The sequence below is a fragment of the Corvus moneduloides genome, chromosome 15, assembly GCF_009650955.1.
Source record: "Corvus moneduloides isolate bCorMon1 chromosome 15, bCorMon1.pri, whole genome shotgun sequence".
Lineage (NCBI taxonomy): Eukaryota > Metazoa > Chordata > Aves > Passeriformes > Corvidae > Corvus > Corvus moneduloides.
Window position 1 is genome coordinate 11,987,713 of NC_045490.1, and position 20,720 is coordinate 12,008,432.

A 20,720-nucleotide genomic window follows, 5' to 3' on the forward strand; every position below is an offset into this window, starting at 1 on the left:
GTCCAGTAATAACTGGTTGAAGTCAACAAACAAAAGCATCATTGAAAAGCAAGATGGCTGTTGGTTTCTTGTCACCATTATGAAAGAAGTCTTTACCCATCCTTCACCCTCCTCGCAGTTATAAAATAAAGATAACCATTATTGTTACTACTTAGACCATCTGAGGACTTCTTGCTTGCTTTTAGGGATTAATGTTTGATTTAACTTCTCAACCTCCTCAAGGATTACTCCTTCTTTAAACCTCACTATGTATAAAAATATGGCTTCCCCTTTCTTATGCACCATTACTCATTTTGAAAACAGGTGCTGCAGTTAGACATGAGATTTAGACACTTCAGAATATTAATGGTAGAACATTTCCCTTTAATGCTTTAATGTCTTAATCACTGTCTTCTGAGGTTGTGGCTACTTTGTTTTGAATTTAAGAGGCCTCCATTTATCCAATTTGTCTAAGAGGTACCAAAAGTACTACTGAATTTCAATTTCTCTAATCCTTCATTTTCTTTTATTTTCTCTGAAATACAACAAATAGGCACAATTTATTTTCCAACATACCTTTTGACCTTGGCCTGATCAGACCAATTATCTCATAACTACTATACCCTTCCATTCTCACCTAATTCAGAAGTGGGTTTGTATCTGGATACTCAAGTTCAGTTGTAAACCCACTTGTAGTTGAGTCAGGACCAGTCCAGGTAGGGAGACAGGACTTTCTATTGCCTAGACAGCCTGGATCCTTTCTCCTGTGAGAAAAGTGGTGGTTAAAGTAGGGGAAGGAAAAGAATAGTAATGATCTGGATTCAAAGACCTCCTATAGTTCTGCATTGTAATGACAAAAGGACTTGAAAGCTGGTCCTGCTTCTCTATTAACCACAGGGCAGGTAGGTAAAGTTGATTCTTCCTTCCAATGATTATTTCTAAGTAGTGCAGAGTCAAAGCGTACTGAAGTGGTAGAATTACATGATGCTGACAAGTTTCTTACCTACTAGACACTTAACTTGCTGAGCATGGAATTCCCTCAGGATATAACTCCTGCTTTTCCCCTTTTCCAGATGGCTCCATCCCTTCTCTGATATGCCTTAGGGTTGCACTGAATTAAACACCAACATGTCATGCCTGAATTTGCTCAAGGAATTCCTTCTCTGTTCATCAGTGATGGTTAATTGACCAAGAAATTTCATCTATGTATCAAAAAAATCTCAAAAATATTTTTCCAGAAAAGTTTTAAATCATAAAATACTTATTCTAGGAGGACTTTTTATTTTGACATATAAGGCTAGTTCACTTTTCGTGTGAAATAATACCATTTGCTTTAAAAATACAATCCGAGTGCAAAAATTCTTCAATAATGTCATGTAAAGAGCTCAGCCTGTACAGACTGATTTCTAAGAGATGTTTTTGGTAGCACTCTATTTTTAATAGGCACAATATTATCATACTATTACATAAACTGATGTGAATCTTTTGCTTTGTCAGAAGAAAGATATGATGAATCCCACTGAGTTTCTGGGAGCTTTCAGGATCATGCAGGGGAAGCAAGAAGCTCCTTGAAGATCTGCCTGCTACTTTTGTATTTTTGTTTATATTATTTAACAGTTTAGTGACTTCAGAGCAGAGATATGTACATTTTCCTGTACTTACAACGATACTGCATTTTCCTGTTCCCATCTCTCCTCATATGCAGGACAAAAACCTTTGCTCTTCCTGGCCTTCTCTGTTCCAAATGCAACCTGATTAACTGGAATTACCATTTTAGGAGCCCTTCAGGATTTCTGTATGGACTGGAAAGCTCCATACATCAGCTCTACCACATGAGTGAACAACTCCACAAATGCCTATGCAAATCCCTTCTGCTTTTGAACTGCAGCAAAGAAAACCACCAACAAATCCAGAACACTTCTTACATACCAGAGTCTTGGTATTATTGTAAATCCTGTCTTAATTTAACATGAGTTTATCTAGTTAATCACAACATCATGTCTAGAACATTCTCTTTTCTAATATATTTCACCAGACATCTTATTCTCTTATATGGGTCCAAATGGCAAAAGGGAGGAAAGCACCTCTAGCTGCAAATGTACAAAGCCATGACCAGACAAGCATGCCCAGCCAGGAGCAGCTATTTTCACACTGAACTGCCTCTAGTCATGAAACTTTTCCATAAGTTACCATAGTACTGCATAAATATTGACTTATTGCCTTCATGACCCTGTTGCTTGTTGCCTCCAGGTCACTAATGCTGCTGCTCTCACTGGAACATGAGCTTTCCACAGCTGCAGCACAAGCCTTTCACTGTATCTTCTGCACAACTGGCTGTCACTCTCAGTTGTGTCAGTGACATACAGATCAGAGCAAAGTGCTTTAGCAGGTAGATCAAAGTAAAACAGCACAATAGACTCTGGAGTAGCACCCCTGTGCTTTCACTAAAGGTTCAGGAAATTTCTTGGCAGATGGAGGCAAGTATACTCACATTACGGCAATTCCATTTTCCTAATGAGGCCATTGCAACAACATCAACATAGAGGGCCCCAGCTGGCTGCAGTATCTTGTCGTATATGATTAGGAAAGTGCAAAAACATTCTTCTTGCCCTGCAGACTCTCCTTTGTCTCCATAAAGACTTCTTGTCCTCACATAGGATGAGCTAGTGGATGGCATATTGTCTTCCATTTTTCAAAGGAGAATTTCTTTATTCCTCTCTACTCTAACTAAATAATTTCACTATTGGGAGCTGAATTTTCCTTTACTGAAATACAATTAAATGAGTGATTTTTTAGAGAATATCGACAAAGCTGTTTTCATAGAATAGAATTAATCAACAACATTGTTCTTTTGTGTGCTTCAGTGGGTGATTATCAGGTGTATGTGGGCAATCGGTGACTTAAATTTTGGGACATTGCTGTACATGTATGTGGCTCACAAGTTTGTTACTTCCTCTTCTTTAAAGTCCTGGCTTGTAGACAATCTCGAGGAACCACTTCTATCCCAGTGTAACCCCTCAGTCCCTCCAAGGGCCTCAGAAGAGCTCTGAGCATTTTTATGAGCTTGAAACTTGCCTTTAGCCCAGAATAAATAGGATAAATATGAATTAAACATACGCTTTTCCCATATTGCACCAAATAGGCTGTATCTGGTGAATGGAGTGACAGACCTGTCAGCTGGACATTTCAGCACAACACTGTTGTTATGCCCTCATAAAATCATTTTTACAGTAAGTGAACTTATTAGAGATACATTCATCAATATTTTCTCAGTTTATTTCCATTTAATTTCTTATTTATACTAGATTTATACCGTATAGAACCCATACATAACCTGCATCCTTTTTATATTATTTATAGAAAAAATTTAAGGAGATAAAGTGCATTCTCTACATTATTTCCATCTATCAGAATGCCCCCAGTTCCCTTCATCTCAATTGTTAACAGTATTATAATGATAAAACAATATGGGACCATCTGGCCGGATTTTTTTAAGCAAATAGCAAACTAGGTTTAGCTTAGGACTTCTTGGATGCTACCAGAAGGTGGAGGGTGCACTGCTGTCCTTATGTATGAATGTACTGAATTTTCACTGTAGGAGAAATTTCCAATCACAGAAATCCCAAGAAGCTCAGGCTGATTACAGTTTGTTTGTTGTGCTTGATACCACAGGATAAATGAAAAGCTTTTTGGAAGGATACGCATTCCCCTGGCATAGCATTTATTTAATGATGTTCACAGTTATCTTTACAGCAAAGATACTGGCTTATTATGAGCTATCACTGAGCTTCTGGTGCCATGGCTCTCACAAGAAATTGCCAAAATTGATACAGACTGCAAGGAAATCAAGCTGCGTAAATCAGCTGTGTAGGAAGTTGTATAAAAGTCACAGTGCATGTCAGGAATCGAGCTGGGGACACTCAGTCTGTTCTATATAGCACATATGCAGTCACACGGTTAAAGAGGAATATAGAGTTTTCACACAGATGTGTCCATGGCAACTAACAGACTATTTTCACTTGTCTTCAAAGATGTTTCCAGCACAAAGGACTCCATTAAAACTCACAGATAAATCCACACTCAGAAAGGATACCATCTAAGAGTCTTTGTTAAACTTATATTCTGTTTTGACAGGGGCATGGGACTTCTTTGTTTCACAAGCCAATTACCAGTCCATTTTTATGGCAGAAAAAAACAATGGTGAGGTTTTCTATACACAACATATAAAAATGCAAGGATTTAAGAATATTGTAAAATTATATCAAATCTAGATCATTCTGTACCCATCCACACAGTGAGTCATGACAGAAGGTTAAATGTCATCTATGAACACCAAGAATCAAAGTAATAAACAAGTAGATGTTGGGACCCTTGACTGGAGCACACAAACAAAAACACCTTGGAGCCTTGCTGGGCTTTGCCTGCCTGAAATAGCTGCGATGTTACAATGCCCTTGAAACAGGTTTCCCAGAAGTGATGAGAGAAGCTGCAAAAACAGTGAGGAATAGCATGTTATGAAAAACCTGTCATCATTAGATTACAAGGAAATCAAGCAGTTCAAGACAGTATGAGGAATAAATCACTCTGTTTGATTCTTTGATTAAGATGGCCACTGCACAGATCTGTGCCATGGATCACAGTATTAAAGGAAACTCAGCATCCATTTCTAAAGCAGAACATCTATTACAAACTCCTACCAAGCATATGCCGCATCATGAAGTAAGTCTTTTAGTCTTTAAAAGAACCCCTTCAGTTTTTGCCCCAGTGTAGCAAGTTGGCAGGGCTCTTCTGATTACTTTTATCATGGAATGACCTGTCTCCTCTTCCAGTTCAACATTACTTTCATTGAAAAACAAGCAACATATTTTGCATTGAAGATAAACATTATTTTTTTTACTGCATGGATCTTTCATTATTTGTTTTTGTTTTACCAGATTTAATTGCTTTAATTTTACCAGAATACTTTTCTTTTGGCCAGTTCTTACCTTTTTTAATATGCTTTCTGACTTCTGAATCACATTTGTTTGCTGATCAATCTGTCCCTCCATTCCCTACAGGATCTCTGCATTATTGTGTTAGAAATAAACTCACTTTTGGATACAATCAAGTGGGGACAAAGTCTTTGAAGCAAACGAAAGCTGTTTATTTGTAACAGGTCATCTGAGTCAGATATGTACCTCTCCCCCGAGAGCCAAAGAGACACACCCTCCAACAAAATGGCAACTTTTTATACCCTTTCTCAGCCGGGGGCGGTCCCTGTCCCCTGTCCCGTTGGATGGGCGCTCGGTGGGTACTTGGGAACTTACATTCTCTCCCGATCCCCTACTTTTCTGTCCCCTACCCTCTCATCTTCGTTCCTTTTTTGGTCCCGTGTTCAGCCCCACCCCTCTCCTAGTTCTCAACAACTCTCAACAGATTAACCACAACAAATCCAAACCATAGCTAACAACAAATAGGGAACAGAACCAACAACTTTCATTCTTTTACTCAATAATCTTTTTGGCTGCAGCAAAGTATTACTTCACCTCTCACAATTGTAATATTCTTCTCTTGAGCAGTCATTTGCCCAGTAGGTTTAAAACTATTTCCTGCAAGAAATTCAAGTTTGTAAAGACAACTCTGGGAAGCTGTGCAATTTTGATTAATAACAACAACCTCAAAAACATAAAGCCTTATTGACACTGAAGAATTTGACCTCTTCAGCACAGCTGAATTCTCTGATGAGCTCCCTTAATTTCTCAATGCTTGTCCTGCTGAAATAATTAAAAAAACATAATTAGTAATCCACTTGGTTTATTTTTCTATTATTTTTAAGTTGACTTAACTCAGGGTCACTCAATCTGGAATAATTTCCTGGGATCAGCTCTTTTCAGTAAGTTATCTCCTACCATTCAGGCTGCAAAATTATACAGCCTGATTCTTGGTTCAATGGTTAGTAACAAGTCTGTCATCTGGCATAGTCAAAAACTCATGGGGCTACCCAATAATGTCAGTATTTTGTTTCCAAGCTATATAGAGGAAAATCAAGTATCCCACAGTGAAACAGTTGCATTCAGAATCATAATTTGTTTGTACTAACATTAAATTGGTCCTGAAGTTTTATAGTAAGAGTATCTCAGAGATAGGCCTATGGCATATTTCAGAAATTTATTTTACAATAAAACTAAGCTTGAGGTTTCAGTCTTTCATGCTCAATCTAAAACTCAGTGTATTTAGTCAAATGGTCATGAATATTCCTCATCACAAAAGATACCAAGTAAAATGTACCTGCAGGATTTCTTTTCTTATTATTATTTCTCTTGCTCATTTATGGTTAAATAGATAGAACACATTCTGATATTGTGGTCTGGTATGTACCAGTTGTGACTTCTGAGTCATAAACTGGAGGCAAAATATTCAGCAGTAATTAGTAATAGACTGTCACTAAGCCAAACCATGGGATCTCCCATTCACATCAGTGATATCTTTTCAGTTTCATTTAAAGTCACAGGTCCCCTAAATTTATCATAAATTTGTGAGCATACAGCAGGAAAATTGAGAAAACTACTTGTCTCTGAACTAATTTCACTATATTTAATCTAGGAAATTGCTCTTCTAGTGGATAAGATAAATTTTTCCTATGACATTCAAACAGACTCACGCATACTAACTGATTGTATTTGATTCCTCTGCACCAAAATAATCTCCTATTATTCATCATGCTTATAGGCCTTTTCTGTCATGCACATTCAGCCAGGAGTTAGATGTGGTGGAAATAGTGCCTTTTACTGGATTTTCAAAATTCCTTTGGTACTGTTGACAATTCCATTGAAAAACCCTGATTTAATAAGTCCCCAGCCCTAGTCAGTCTGATTTATCTTGATGAGAATACACACATGCTAAGGGTAGCAAGCTGAAAAGTCATACAAAATTGCACTGAAAATCTTGATGTTCCCTTAGAGAAACTTCTTAAGGTAACACATCTCTGTGTGATAGAATTGCTAATCCAAGGCTTTCACATGATTAATTTAATGAATATTTAAACTGTGCTTTATTTTCATCTATTTGTCATTATTTTCATAATGAGATATTTGCATGCATATGCATTTGCATGTAGGATAATGTGCTACACATCATGACTTCAGGACAGATAAAATGGTAGAATGTGTATTCACACTGTACTTGTCTGGGATAAGGTCAGATATGATGGTCTGGATGTATGATCAGGTTCAACAAGCAATGGAAAACAAACCAAGAATTCCTTAAGAAAAAAATGAACTACAGGAAATGTACAAACATATCAGAGTCAGTGAAAGCATTAAAGAAAAGACCTGTGGCAATATGAACAGTTATCCATTTGTAGGACCAGGAGAATGGTTGATTAAGACAGAAGACTTTTTAGTACCTATTATTTTGAATGAGATTTAAAGTTAATTATTACCTATCACTTCAATCCCAGCAAATCAATACAAAAAAGCCTGTTGTGTGGCTTGTTGCCTCTGCTTTATTTAGGAGTTAAGCTGCTTTTTTATACATATTTGTTTTTATTGGATTGTCAGTGTTATTCAGCTTTGCATAGCCAAGCAGGTTCTTTTAAACCCGTTTGCATTTAATTGTAAAAACACAAGTAAGTAGAGCTTAACTTTCTCTTAATTAAACTCCAAACAACAAATCATCATTACTATGATACCCTGGAGGGACAGAGATTAGAGATACATACCCAAACCTTAAAGTCCATTTTTGTGCCTGCAATGCAATATTTACAAAACTATCAGAACAGTTTGTTTGTTAATGAGGCAAGAATATGTTAACAAATTATGTTAGAGTAAATGCTTTATGCAGTTCCATGTTCTCTTCTCCAGGGAAAAAATTGCATGTCAGGAAGCAGCAGAAACAACCAACAGTTATATTGTCTACATTACTAATCAATCTGACCTTGAGTTCATCCTTCACTGACTCAGGGATCATCAGCACAGTCTACGACTTGGTGCTGGTGATCCTCCTGTGGCATGAACCATCCATCTGAAGTCTGCCCAGATCTGACATATATGTAGAACAAACTGCCAGCACCAGGCACAAAGTCCTATCTTGCTGATAGGCAACTTTGGCCATCTGTGATTAGAAACAAATTCAGGACAGGAACAAAAGGGTTTCAGATTTATTTCTGCATTGCCTTAGCTTGGAGCAGTTCAAAGGGATGTATTCTACTTTTCAGTATCAGAGGATGAATGTGAATCATGGTCTGAGCATTTCAGTGTGGGCCAATATAATAAAGAGAAGAACTATCACTTACATGGTTTATGTTAAGAGTGGCTGCTAGGCCAGTCCAGGGGACCACTGACTTCCTCATTACACTGCATCTGTTTGGTCAGGGACATTTGAGTGCCCAGCTTGAGGTGCCCTGGTCCATGATTAGTTTCTGTAACTAAAATAAAATAAATACTAATGAATCGATAAAGTAGTATCACCAATATTCCCACTGAATAATCATGAGGTGCACCCTAAAGATTTCTGGCTATTTATTAAAGAGTACAGTTCCTTTGTTTTTAATTTTCTTTTAAACCCTGAATCATAGGGATACAGGTCACATTTTCAAAGGTTCATTAGCACTGGGATGTCTATGACCTTACTTATTTTTCATTTTTATTTATTTTTGGAAAGCTGATACTTTTAAATAGCTAACAGTACCCGTACTTGAGTTTTAAGGCACAAAAAGACATGTTATGAGTCATAACTCAGAATTCACAGAATCATAATTAATCACACTCACTAAAGTGAAGGACTCAGCCTGCAAATAATATCTCTAATAATGGTGTGTGAGAGAGGAAGAGAAGGGGAGAGAGACAGACAGGTGGACACCGATTCTCTGGCTTGAGCCCATTGCAGAAAGTCAGGAAGCACAGATGTATGTTTTAGGATTTTCCTGTAAATGTTATAGTTGTTAACTGTTAACTATTGGAGTCTACCCCCTCAAATTAGTCTTAACATTCACTTGAGATTAACAATTCATGAACTAGCATTTCCTGCTAGCTGCAGACTGTGTCTAACTTAAGCAATAGGTGGAATGACTGGAGAAAAATCCAGGGAATGCAAGAATAATAAGCAACCTGCAAACATAAGATATAAGTATGGTTTGAAGAAACTGAATTTGTTTAATATAGGGAGAAGAGGTGAAGTATAAAACTTCATATACACAGCAAATGCCTGAAAAGAAGAAGAAAATAATCTGTTCTTCCTGTCAACACAGGTAAGATTAAAAACACCCCAAAGATCCCTAGCTGGACAGGGAAGACAGCAGAGATGGCTAAGCACTGAAACAGATGGTCCACATGGGCTATGAAATCATCCCCCAGCTAACCTGTTTGGGTTTTAAAAGTAAAACTAATGAACAAAAGGACAGTTCTTCTTGGCATTAAGAGAAGCAAAAATAACCCTAAAAATGACACGGTTTTAGTGTGTTCTGACAGTAGGACATGATGGCAGTGTGTGTAGGTGTTGTAACACTCAGAAATATAGGACAGCAGCTTCACAAATTTTCCACTGTGAGTCTGGAGCTATGTAGTCTCCAGCTGGTAGCTCTGAAAAGATCACAAAAATTTGTGACCAGAAAGCAAAATACAGATGATTTTTTTTTTGTATTTATTGTGAATGGATAAATATTAACAGAAGAGGGAAGCTGGACTGCAGTGACTAAATTGCTATGTTTATGTGGTTTTCTATTTTTCTATCTTTTTTATTGCCTTAATCCTGTGTGGTGTCATTCAAGACAACTTGGACATTGATGTAATTCCTTCTTTTTTTTTTTTTTTTTCTATAGGTTCTGTATTATGATACAGCTAAGAACATTTAAAAAAACCCAAACCAAAACAAAAAAAAACCCCAGATTGCACTTTAAAAACCCACTTTTTTTTTACGTTTCAAAACAGTCAAATACCTGATTAACTTCAGTTTTTAAAGATCAATTCTGCAACAGTACCTTAATGATGCATTCATGAACTGTATGACTGGAGAACTCAAACATCTTTCTGCAAGAGTGAATTTCCTTGTGCAATGCTCACCTAATTATTCAGGAAGGATAGACTCTATTTTCATGCCAAAGGTGCAACTTATTAGAGGCCTTAGGTAATATGAAGGTGTTGATGGACATCCTCAGAATAGGCTCATACATTCTCTTAGGCTTTGTTTTCCAGACATTTTAGGCCCTTTTCATACAACAAAGATACTTTATTTCCGCTTTATAAGCCCAGCTGCAGCCTTGATATAAGGTAGTAGGAAATAAAGGCACAGGCATAGAAATAAAGGCAGAGGAAAAAAAGTGGGCTCTTCTCAGGTCCAATATACCAAAGTATAGAACACAAATAGGGTAAGGATGTAATGTTTTCTATTTCATATACTTACACCAGTGAATCGCCCCAAACTGGGCCAAGAGATCCTTCTGAGACAAAGTCCAAGAAGTGGGTACTTGCTTTATTCAGCATACTGGGTACATGGAGGATCACTCCTCCTAACACACACATGCCAGGCACACAGGAGATTACAATATATGGTTACATTTTATGCATGTTTATTGTTTTCTTTAGAAAAGGCATGGTTATGCAAACTATTTCTTAGAACTCATTATTATCATTAGCATATGCAGAGCACAGGTGCAGTGCTCTCTGGTGGTCACGCTGAGGAAGGCTCGGTCATTTTGATGCAGGCTGCATCTCTTCCTCGCTGTGCACTTTTCACCTTTCTTATCTAGGCATGCAGAGTCTCTTATTAGTGTTTCAGCAGTTTCTTCACTGGATTTAGCAAGCTTTGTCCCTCATTTTTGCAAGCTTTATTCCCTATCTCTTGCCAAGTTATTCAGCTAACTTCTACATTGGTTACAATGTATCTTATTCTAACCCCAGTATACCAAAGCATGCCCAAGTACAATGATTTTAACCCTTTCACCGATGAGACAACTTGTTTGCCAGCATCAGATGAAATGTTAAACAGCCTGCAAGATAATAGTCTGCTTCTCAGACAGGAAAAAAATGAGACAAAGACTTGTAGAGCTGTAATGCAAGTTGGAGTAAGAGTAGAAAATAGAGCCCCCTCCATTCCCAGACATTTGCTCAGCACAGTGGATTAAGACCTCCTGACTGGACAGAGGACAAATCAGCTCTTAAAGAAAACACATAAAGAACATGCTTCTAGTAAGTGCTGTTATTTCTTGGAAAGAAAAAAAGACAAACCCCTCCCCCAAAACATTTTTTCAGCTCACTGATGATTTTTAGGCAATAAACATTTTGTTCTAACATATGGCATCCTTAAGCACTTTCCAGTGACTTGGGTAAAGGCTGATTTGTCACTGATGTGGTGGCGTTTGTCATTCTTGATCTGCCACCAGCACAGGTCCAGTTAGGACAGAATACTTTGGAACTTCACTTTGGTTTCCTGTAAGCTATTACTACTCTGAACTGAAGAATGTAGAGGGAGATAAGATAGAACTGAGCTACAGGCTGTGGGACACACCTGCAGAACACCATGGCAGAACCGAGAAGCTTGTCTCCGCCTGACCCTGGGGGGAGGAGATGCCAGCCGGCAGAGCCCTGCGGAGAGGAGCCTGCTGGAGCCTGCTGGATGGGTGGGCAGCACGTGATCACCCCCATATAGGGACATTGGGAAAGTGTGCTGCTGACGTGGCAATGTGTGATAGGTCGCTTAGTGAAAAATACAAGTAAGGAAATACTGTGTCTTGATGAAGTGTATAAAACCAGCTTGTTTCTCTCAATAAACATCTCAGTATCCCTGCCAATCTGAGTCCATGCATCAGTCATTACAAATGAAGAAGATACCAACCTTCTTTCCTCTGTTATCTAGATAAAATGAGCTCAGTAAGAGAAACAAAAATTAATTTCACATTAAAAATGCTTTTGGGAAATGGAAAGTTTGATTAAAAGTGACAATTCTAATAATATTTCCCTATTTTTTTTTTTGAGTTTTCTTCAGTCTGTGAAAAAAAAACAAAATAAAAAAAGAAAATAAAATTATTTGAGGGGAGGGAAGACAGAGAAACTGTTAAACAAAAGGGCACAAAACAGAGGTTGCAACCAAGCAAAAATATTAAATTAACTGTATTTTAGGTACATTTAGTCTTTAATAACAGTAATTAAGCCTAGTAAATGTCGGTGATTGAGGCAAGGACCCACACTGGCAGGGAATCTGAATAGTTTATTCCAAGAAATGAGCTGGTGTCTTGGGGTGACTTTATGATGTATATCCCATATCGCTGCCCTATACCCAGAAATTAACTTTGTGCCTTTCTATGCCTTTAAACTGAGCCTGAGAGGGGGAAGGAAAAACTGAGCAAAACTTTTTCAAAGCAGTTTGCAGCTTGTTCAAAGTCACACACAGATAGCAACTTTTTTTTTTTCCCCCAGTTGTGGCAGGGGAGGGAGGAAGCACCCGGCTTGCTGCTCCCTGAGTCAGTTTTCCGGCCAGTTGTTCAGCTTCTTTTTCTCTGGAGAGAGACTGAGAGTTGAATTTTTTTCCCTTCCCTGGAATTTTGGATTTTCTCCCTTTTCCATTGGACTGCTTCAATATTAGAACACATCGGGAGGACTTTCCACTGAGCGCAGAGGGCCTGGCCCTGGGCCAAGCCCCAGCTCCGAGGAGACCAAAGGGAGGACTCTAACACTTTCCCAGGTTTTTTCTCCACAGTGAGAGATTTTATTATTTAGCATTATTTTCCTTTTCCCATGTGTTTGTTAAATAAATAGTTTTATCTCCTTCACTTTCCTTTGAGGAAAATTTATTTTCCCCGAACCTGGTGGGGGGAGGGGTGGTAACCTGCCTTCTCTCAGAGGATGTATTTCTAAATTTGGCCAAACCGGTACAGCTGGTTTGATACACTTTTCCAAGGCACAGTATTTTCTTATATGGTAATTCTCACTACATGACCTATTCCATGTTGCCACATCAGCAACACACTTTCTAAATGTCGTTCTATGGGGTGATCACGTGCTGTTCACCCGTCTGTCAGCTCCCGGCAGGCTCCTCTCTGTAGGGGTATGCCGTGTGACACTTCCTCCTGCCAGGGTCCGGTGGAGACAAGCTTCTCTGTGCTGCCATGTGCTCCTTTGTGCTGCCATGTGCTCCTTTGTGCTGCCACATGCTTCTTTGTGCTGCCACATGCTTCTTTGTGCCACCATGTGCCTCTGCAGACACGTCCCACAGCCCACAACTGAATTCTATCTTACCTCTCCCCACAAGTAAACTTTTTGTGGGATAGATTTTTAAACAGTTGCAAAGTGGGTTAAAGTTGTTGTTAACCACTTTTATACGGCCAGTATTTTCAGAGACAAGCATCTGAGCAGATTTTAAAGTTTGCCCCTATAGTACCAAATAAGCCTTTTATTTCAATGACATATTATACAATATTTACCTAATACACATCAAAAGAATAGAGTCAGAGGATTAATCATGTTCTGAAAACTGTGTTGCATCCTGCTGTAGGAATTTGTCATGATGAGGAGAAAACACCCAGAATGTTACCTTTTATGTACTGCACATCAGACTAATCTTTCCTTGGAAGTAAATCTGCTAAGTAGCAATAAAGTCAAAACAACATTGACTGAGTTATATTTAAGGACATAACTGGCTAGGATAAGATTTTTGTCACATTAATCTAAGGGCACTCTAATCTGACATCTTTTTACAATTCAAGGTGAATGCTAAAGGTAAAAAATAAAGTAGATATCTTTTTCAATGCATAGATATGTTTTCATAGAATGACATGATTGCAATTTTATGTGTCCAGCAGAAGGAAGAAGTAAGATATAAGGAGTGGAAATTCAAGGCTAGTCAAAGTGCTAGCTTTTTAGCTCCTGTATGTTTATTACTTTCAAACCTGATTGAAATGATGTATTATCCAAGCTCCAAATTTTATTTTTTTTACCCTACATACCTTTCACTCAAGTGACTGACCATAATTCCCTGCAGTCATTCTAATAATAAAAGAAGTCTCTTGATATGATTTCCTCCATAGATCATTTGATATTCATCACACCTAGATAACATAAATGATTTATATTGTGAAAGTGAAAGGAAGAATCCTTCAGTTCTGTTCAGAACTGAAATTATCAGGTATTTTTAACAGTGCCTTATTTTATCTTTATTATGCCAACTGACCCATTTTGACTTCAGATCATCTGGCAGAAAATGAGCTTTTGGTGAAACTAAGAAAGAGGTGAAACTAAATTATAACTATTATGCTATAATATTGGCTGGTCATAGTGCACTTTCTTAGTGCAGGTATGATTTCATGAGGGCAACTTGATTAATGTACGAATGGGAAAGAAAAGGGTTTCCATAGAGTTGAAATGGCAGAATCAAATCCCACTTCCATGGAATGTAATGATGCCAGAATTTCATCTCTGTCCTTACATTTTCAAAACTAACCTCCTAAAAATATTTAAAATATTTAGGCCTGTTGAAATGCTGGATCTAAGTTCACAAAAGCCTCCTCAGTACCTTGAAAAATGCAGCTATGTTAAATTCAGGCTATGAATCTGTTTTATGGGAAAAAAAACATTTACTGGTAGGAAAAGTTTTGGACTTAATCTTCTTACTTAGATTTAACAACATATAGCAAGGTGATAAAACTTATGGAAATAAAAGAGAAAGCAGTGGAAATAGTGTGCAGGAAGCTATAATGGAACTCTAAGACTGGAAGGCTTCCTTGAAGTAAATTCAGGAAAAAAATATCGGAAATGGACAATTTCACCAGATACTAAGGAAGAATAGGAATAATCTTGGCAATTCTCCCTTATGAGCTCTACTTCAAGTGGAAAATTTTCATTTCACGTAAGCAAGAAATGCATGTAGCATCTCATGTTCCTATCTTTCATTGAATGTTTGAAATATCTGAAACTCTGGAAAAGAGAAAAGGGGAGTTTTTTGATCAAGTACCCTGGACAATGCCAACATTTCTTAGAAAAAAAATTAAAGCCAATGCCAAGAACTGAACAAATTTACAACCTGGGCTAGTTTCTGTGAAAACCCACTGCAATTATTAAAGATGATAAATTAAACATAAATATATGGTATATTAAATATTTATAACAAAATAAGAATTATTATTTAAGTACCTGGAAATCCAGGAAATCAAGATTTCTTTGCAGCTACCTAAAGACTTTTTACTAGACCATAAAAGAATACATCCCTTTTATATATTTCAAATTGTATTTGATAATTTCGTACTATAAAACAGCTAATCCAGTCAGTATAACAACCAAGGTTTTACCATACATAAAGGAAATGGGAGAGAGGCAAACCTCTTGCTGAGAATCCTGAGTCAGAGAGATTTTATATTGTAGTGAAGATGGTTCACTAGATCTCCAGAGCAAACTTATACCAAATTCTTTATTGTGCTTCCTATTAGGTCATGTCGCATCTCAAGCCCTAGGCTCCATTGTCTTTAGATATTATTTTTTATTAAGTGACTTTTAAGTTTTTATTTAAGTGATTTTTAGTAGACTGGCAAAATACTTAATTTAATTTTTTTGAGCACATTTTAAAGGAGATTTCTTTTAAAGTAGAACATTTTGCTGTTTTTTAGTTGGCTGTCAGAAACGTTTTGTAGGCAACAACTTATTTTATCCAGTTTTGAATAAGTGGAAAATTTAGTTGAGGAAAATAATTACTGACTTTTCAATGTCCTTCTTCATAACATGTGAGGAATGAAAACCTTCTAGTCTGAGTCTGTGCAAGGCTCTGTCCTTTATCAAAGGACAGTGACTTCTAATGTCCTTAACACAATGTTGGGCTACATAATGTACTTGAACAAAATGAATTCAAGGATATTCATTTTAACGAGTAAAGCCTGGCCTGAGATCACACAACTCCAAAGATCACTCTTTATTGCTTTCATCACTGCACAATCCATTCATTGACCAGACTGAATGAAAAGACTCTTAATCTATACATCTCAGTTGAAACGGTGATGGTTCAGACTAGTAACTCTCACTCATCATCCAATGTAACAGACATGGACTCCTGGATTCACTGTTTTCCATATGCAACTCTAACAATTAAAACATGCTTTTTAAAGTAATCACTCACATCATTAGGTGTTTATTATCTTTAACTGTTTACCAAAATGTATGGGAAAACACATTACATAAGAGGCTGTTTGAGGACATGCCATTTTCCATGTCAAATGGGTACAGCAACTGAACATGGTGTTTTGTGTGAACTGTATTAGCAGCATGTTTCCCAACCTCCTCAAGCAACTGCACTTACCACGGATGTAGTAAAACCTGCAAAACAAATTGGAAGTAACTCTTACTTTGTACCTATTGGTAAATTACATGACATTTCTGCCAAAAAAGCCTCACAAGCTGCCATACCAGCTGGAAATCCTTCAGTTTAGTGTAACAAGTGCAACCCTGAAGAGCTTTTACAGATATGACTAATTCAGTTTAGCTTCATTCTAAATTAATGCATTGAGACAGCCAATAATAAAGCTATTAAAAGAGTGAAATGACAGTGTAATTGTCAAAATTTCTCCCTTAGCCTGCATTTAGGAAGACAGTTTCAGCTACATGGGTCCCCAGTCAGTAGCAGAGACAGGCATACATTACATTCAAAGTTACATGAGGCTTTTGAGGGCAGGACTTAAGGAAAACAGTATTACCCACTGAACAGCATTATATGCATGCATATGAAATTTATTTTAGTTAATATGACAAAAGGGGTGGCACTGAAATTAGACAAAGAAGGCCTCCTATCAGGCAAAAGCCTGTCCTAGCAGATGGTCTTTCCAATACACTTGAAGGTCAAGATATTCTAAAGCACCTAGTGTGTTAGTAATCATGAGAGTTTATAATCTCTCTCTGTTGTAGCTATTGGATCTGACCTGTACATATCTCAGCATTTAATAGATAAGGTCCTGAATGCAGCTATTCAAGCAAACTGAAAAAGAAACTAGATCCTCTTTCGCTAAAGAGAGAAGAAATCTTGTTGGGTCTGTTTGGATAAGGTGAATAGGGAGATTTATTTCAGCTGTGGGTTTTCACATAAGCAATCCTATGAGAATAAATGCTCAAAGACACAGCAGATTGTCTTGGTTTGAAAGACAGGTGTTTGCCAAGGAAGGCAGGAACCTCTCTTGGAATGGAAGATGTGACCCCCTTCCCTCCAAATTAGTATAACTTCGAAATTATGGGGCTTTCAGGCAAAGATAGGGGAAAAGGAATAACAGTTCTTTACTAGTATATATATGTACAACAAGGCAAACAGCCACCAACAACAGCAGCAACTACAAACAAAAGCAGAAACCCAACAATAACCTTCTCTCGGCTGTCGAGCACCTTCCCTGTGGGTGCAGTTCCGGTCACAGCCGGCAGGGGCGCTGTTGGCTCCTGGCCGGGCAGGGCGGGTGCGATGATTCCCCCGCGGCTGCAGGGGGCGCTGTGGTGCGAGCTCGGCCGCCTCTGTGCAGTGGGGAATGGCGGGCGGGCCCGCGGGAGAGAGAGAAAAGGGGATTCCTTTGCAAACCCCCAGGGGCAGCTGGTCCTGGTGCCCCTCCAGGTGGCGAAATGGGCTGCAGCAGGAACCTCGGAGTGGCGGCTGGAACGGCAGGGACGAGCAGACTCCGGGGTGGCAAACAAAATGTAGCAGAAACTCCACAGCCATAGCAGAAACCGCTGGAGCTTGGGCAGACACAGGGTATCGGGTTAAAGTACAGCGAAAAACCTGAAGTAGCGGCAGAAGAGAGTGGGGCTGGGCAGCGGCAGCCAGGCTCCTGCAAGCAGCCAGGAGAGGCTGCCTTGGAGGGGCTTGGGGTCCCACGTGTTCCCCTGGGGCACCCCAGTAGATGGTGAGGGTCTTTTACCAGTGAGGTTGGGTGTTGATAAGGTCCCAGTTCAACAGCTGCTCTTATGAGCAAAGACTCACCCACTGTAGGAGAAGCAGTGGGAGGACAAAAGCTCTGCAGTGGCAGCGAATCCTCTGGGGAGCAATAGTCCAGCACCAAACCCCACCTGTCTCCACTCCGATCCCAAAAGAGAGAGCAAGGAGCCAAGCCCAGCCCCTCACCCCCCAGCCAAAATCTCATGGTACCTCTGCCCTTTCCAAGAGAAAACCCCCCAGCTAACAGAGTAGCCAGTTGCACCTTCTCCCTCCTCCTCCTCCCAGCCACATCTTTTGTTCTCTTAAGTACCGGTCGTTATCATCTCTTAGGCAACAAATGGGACAAAATTCCCTGAGAGAAAGAAGAAAAAGTACTAACCTCCATCACAGGCAGTGGATATTCAATCCCAAATAATGATGTCTTACTATTATCATTTCAACAAACAAACAAAACTGCTATGTTTTGTTGTGGTGATAGAAGTCTTGCATAACAATATTAAAATAAGTGACATTAAGTCTATGTGAAAACCATAAATAAAAACATAATTTGAGGTTTTCATAGTAAAAAAGACTAGGTACGCAAAGGATATCAGAAAATTCAGCTACTCTCTAAATTGTAGTGGTTGATAAACCCTCATTCTTCATGTACTCTTTTTTTAAATCCATATCTTCAACTCAATTTCCTTCCTGCATTTGCTTTTTTTCTTTAATATCTGTCCTTTGTGTCTTAAAAGACTGCATTTGAACAAAAGCACCTTCCTTTCAGTGAGGTTCTCTTGCCTCCTAGTCTTTCCTCTTGATTAATCTGTGTTTACTTCCTCTTTACTTACTCTTTCTCTCCTCTCCTTCTTCAAATGTTCTTCCTTTGTTTTGGAAGAAAAAAAAGTTCACAGAATGACTAAAAACCAGCCTGAACTCTGTGATATATTACCATCATTTAAAACTCAATGAAGAAAATTTTAATCACCTGGAAACACTCTTTCTTACCTTATTAATCAAGCCCATTTTTACAGTGTGGTGTGAGAACATAGAAGGAAACTATTTCTACTTCTTCACCGTCTGAAAAGATGTTCCCCTCCATTTCTTCTTTCAACATGCTTTTCTTTTTGTCACAGGGAATCTTTGGATCTACCAAGCTTAACTTGGACATGTTAAAGGATGCACACACGCTCCCACCCACTCATCCCCCCAGAATGCCAGATGGAAAATAAGGAAGTACTACTTAAGCACTGGAGAAAATATGACTCACTCAATCTTCCCAGATATATACCGTCCCTACTAGACCTTATTTCCTGATGTCTTGCCTAAATCTCAAAGATATAGTTTGTTCTGAGAACCTGAATGACTGTCACCAGCATTCTTAATAGCTTATTTCTGGATTCCATTTACTGCACTAACCCATAGTAATAGCCCTCCTCTCTCTATCTTTGTAAAGAAGTACTGGAGGAATTTATGTTTTACAAGAATGAAAGATGCCTCTTGGCATGCCCAATATCACTACAAGTCAGAATAAGGACTGATACTCTTTAAAAAACTCATGCCTTCTGTCAACTCAGCACAAGTGTGTAGTGCAGGGCAGAGTTTCAGTCAGTAAGAAATCAGTTTTTTCATTTTAACAAAATGAAAACTCTTGAACATTAGAGAAATAAATAAAAAAGCTGATTGTGGTGGCCAGTAAACCTACACAACGAGACACAAAGAGAATCTGCTGGTGAGACAGTCCCTAGTATCAGAGATTCCTCAGGTTAGGGTGACAAAAAGAGCTTCCCCCAGGCTGCTCTGCTTTGCTATGCTAATGTACCCCAGTTTTGCTTCCCTGGTTGGCCTGTGGCCTCCCCACCCCTTGTTACCTTATATGTTTCTGCCCTAGAAGGTTCTACACTCCAAGTTCCCCCCATTGGCCCTTGCCCCTCACCACTCCCCCAGAGCTTCCCCACTGGCTCCCATTCCCTAGTCCCGCCTGTGTACTGCCCCCCATGCCCTCAGATCATTCATCTCTGATGCTCTCCCTGCTCCTGTAATTAAACCTGGACCCTCCATTGTTCTCCATCTTTGTCCCTGGAACCGTTCACGAGTATGGCTGCATTAAACCACTCCCATGGAGCTCTGTACAGAGACCCTTCCTGCCTCTTTGCCGTCGACCCATTTTAAGGAGCTATCTGTGTGTGTGTGTGCACATGTGTGTGAGTGTGTGGTGGTTCTGCTGAGTGGCTTTGCTAAGGAGATGCTTTTAGGAAGGTCACAGCACTTCGTGCTGTGGCACTGCAAAGCCGCAGCGCCCGGGTAGTGACAGCTGATGGCAAAACACTATGCATGTTTAGCACTCCTAAGACATGTTTATAACTTCCAGTCACCCAAACTAAAAAAAATTACATAGAAAAACCAGAAGTGTGAAGACCAGGCTGACAAGTAACTATACAGGAGACTATAGAGCTGAACAGTAAATGAGTTGGAAAATACTGTGTTTTGGACCGAATATGTTTAAAACCAGTAGTAATTCATTAGATCAGTTCCACCATCAGATGCACTATATGGTCATACAAGCACTTGTGCCAGAACAAGTGAGAAAGCAGCATGGGGACAGGGATTAAATGAATGGAAGGATACTGTGATTACACCTTTCAGGGACAATGCTGGCTTTAAATGTTTGTGAAAGAGAGAGTAACTAGACCATGACATTTCAACTCAGAAAATAAGCAACTGAGGACAAATACAAAGATGGCAATTGTCTTGGTTTGAAAGACAGGTGTCTGCTAAGGAAGGCAGGAGCCTCCCTTGGAATGGAAGACGTAACCCCTTTCCCTCCGAGGTATTATAATTTTGAAATCAAGGGCTTTTAGGCAAAGATGTGGGAAAATAGGAATAACAGTTCTTTACTA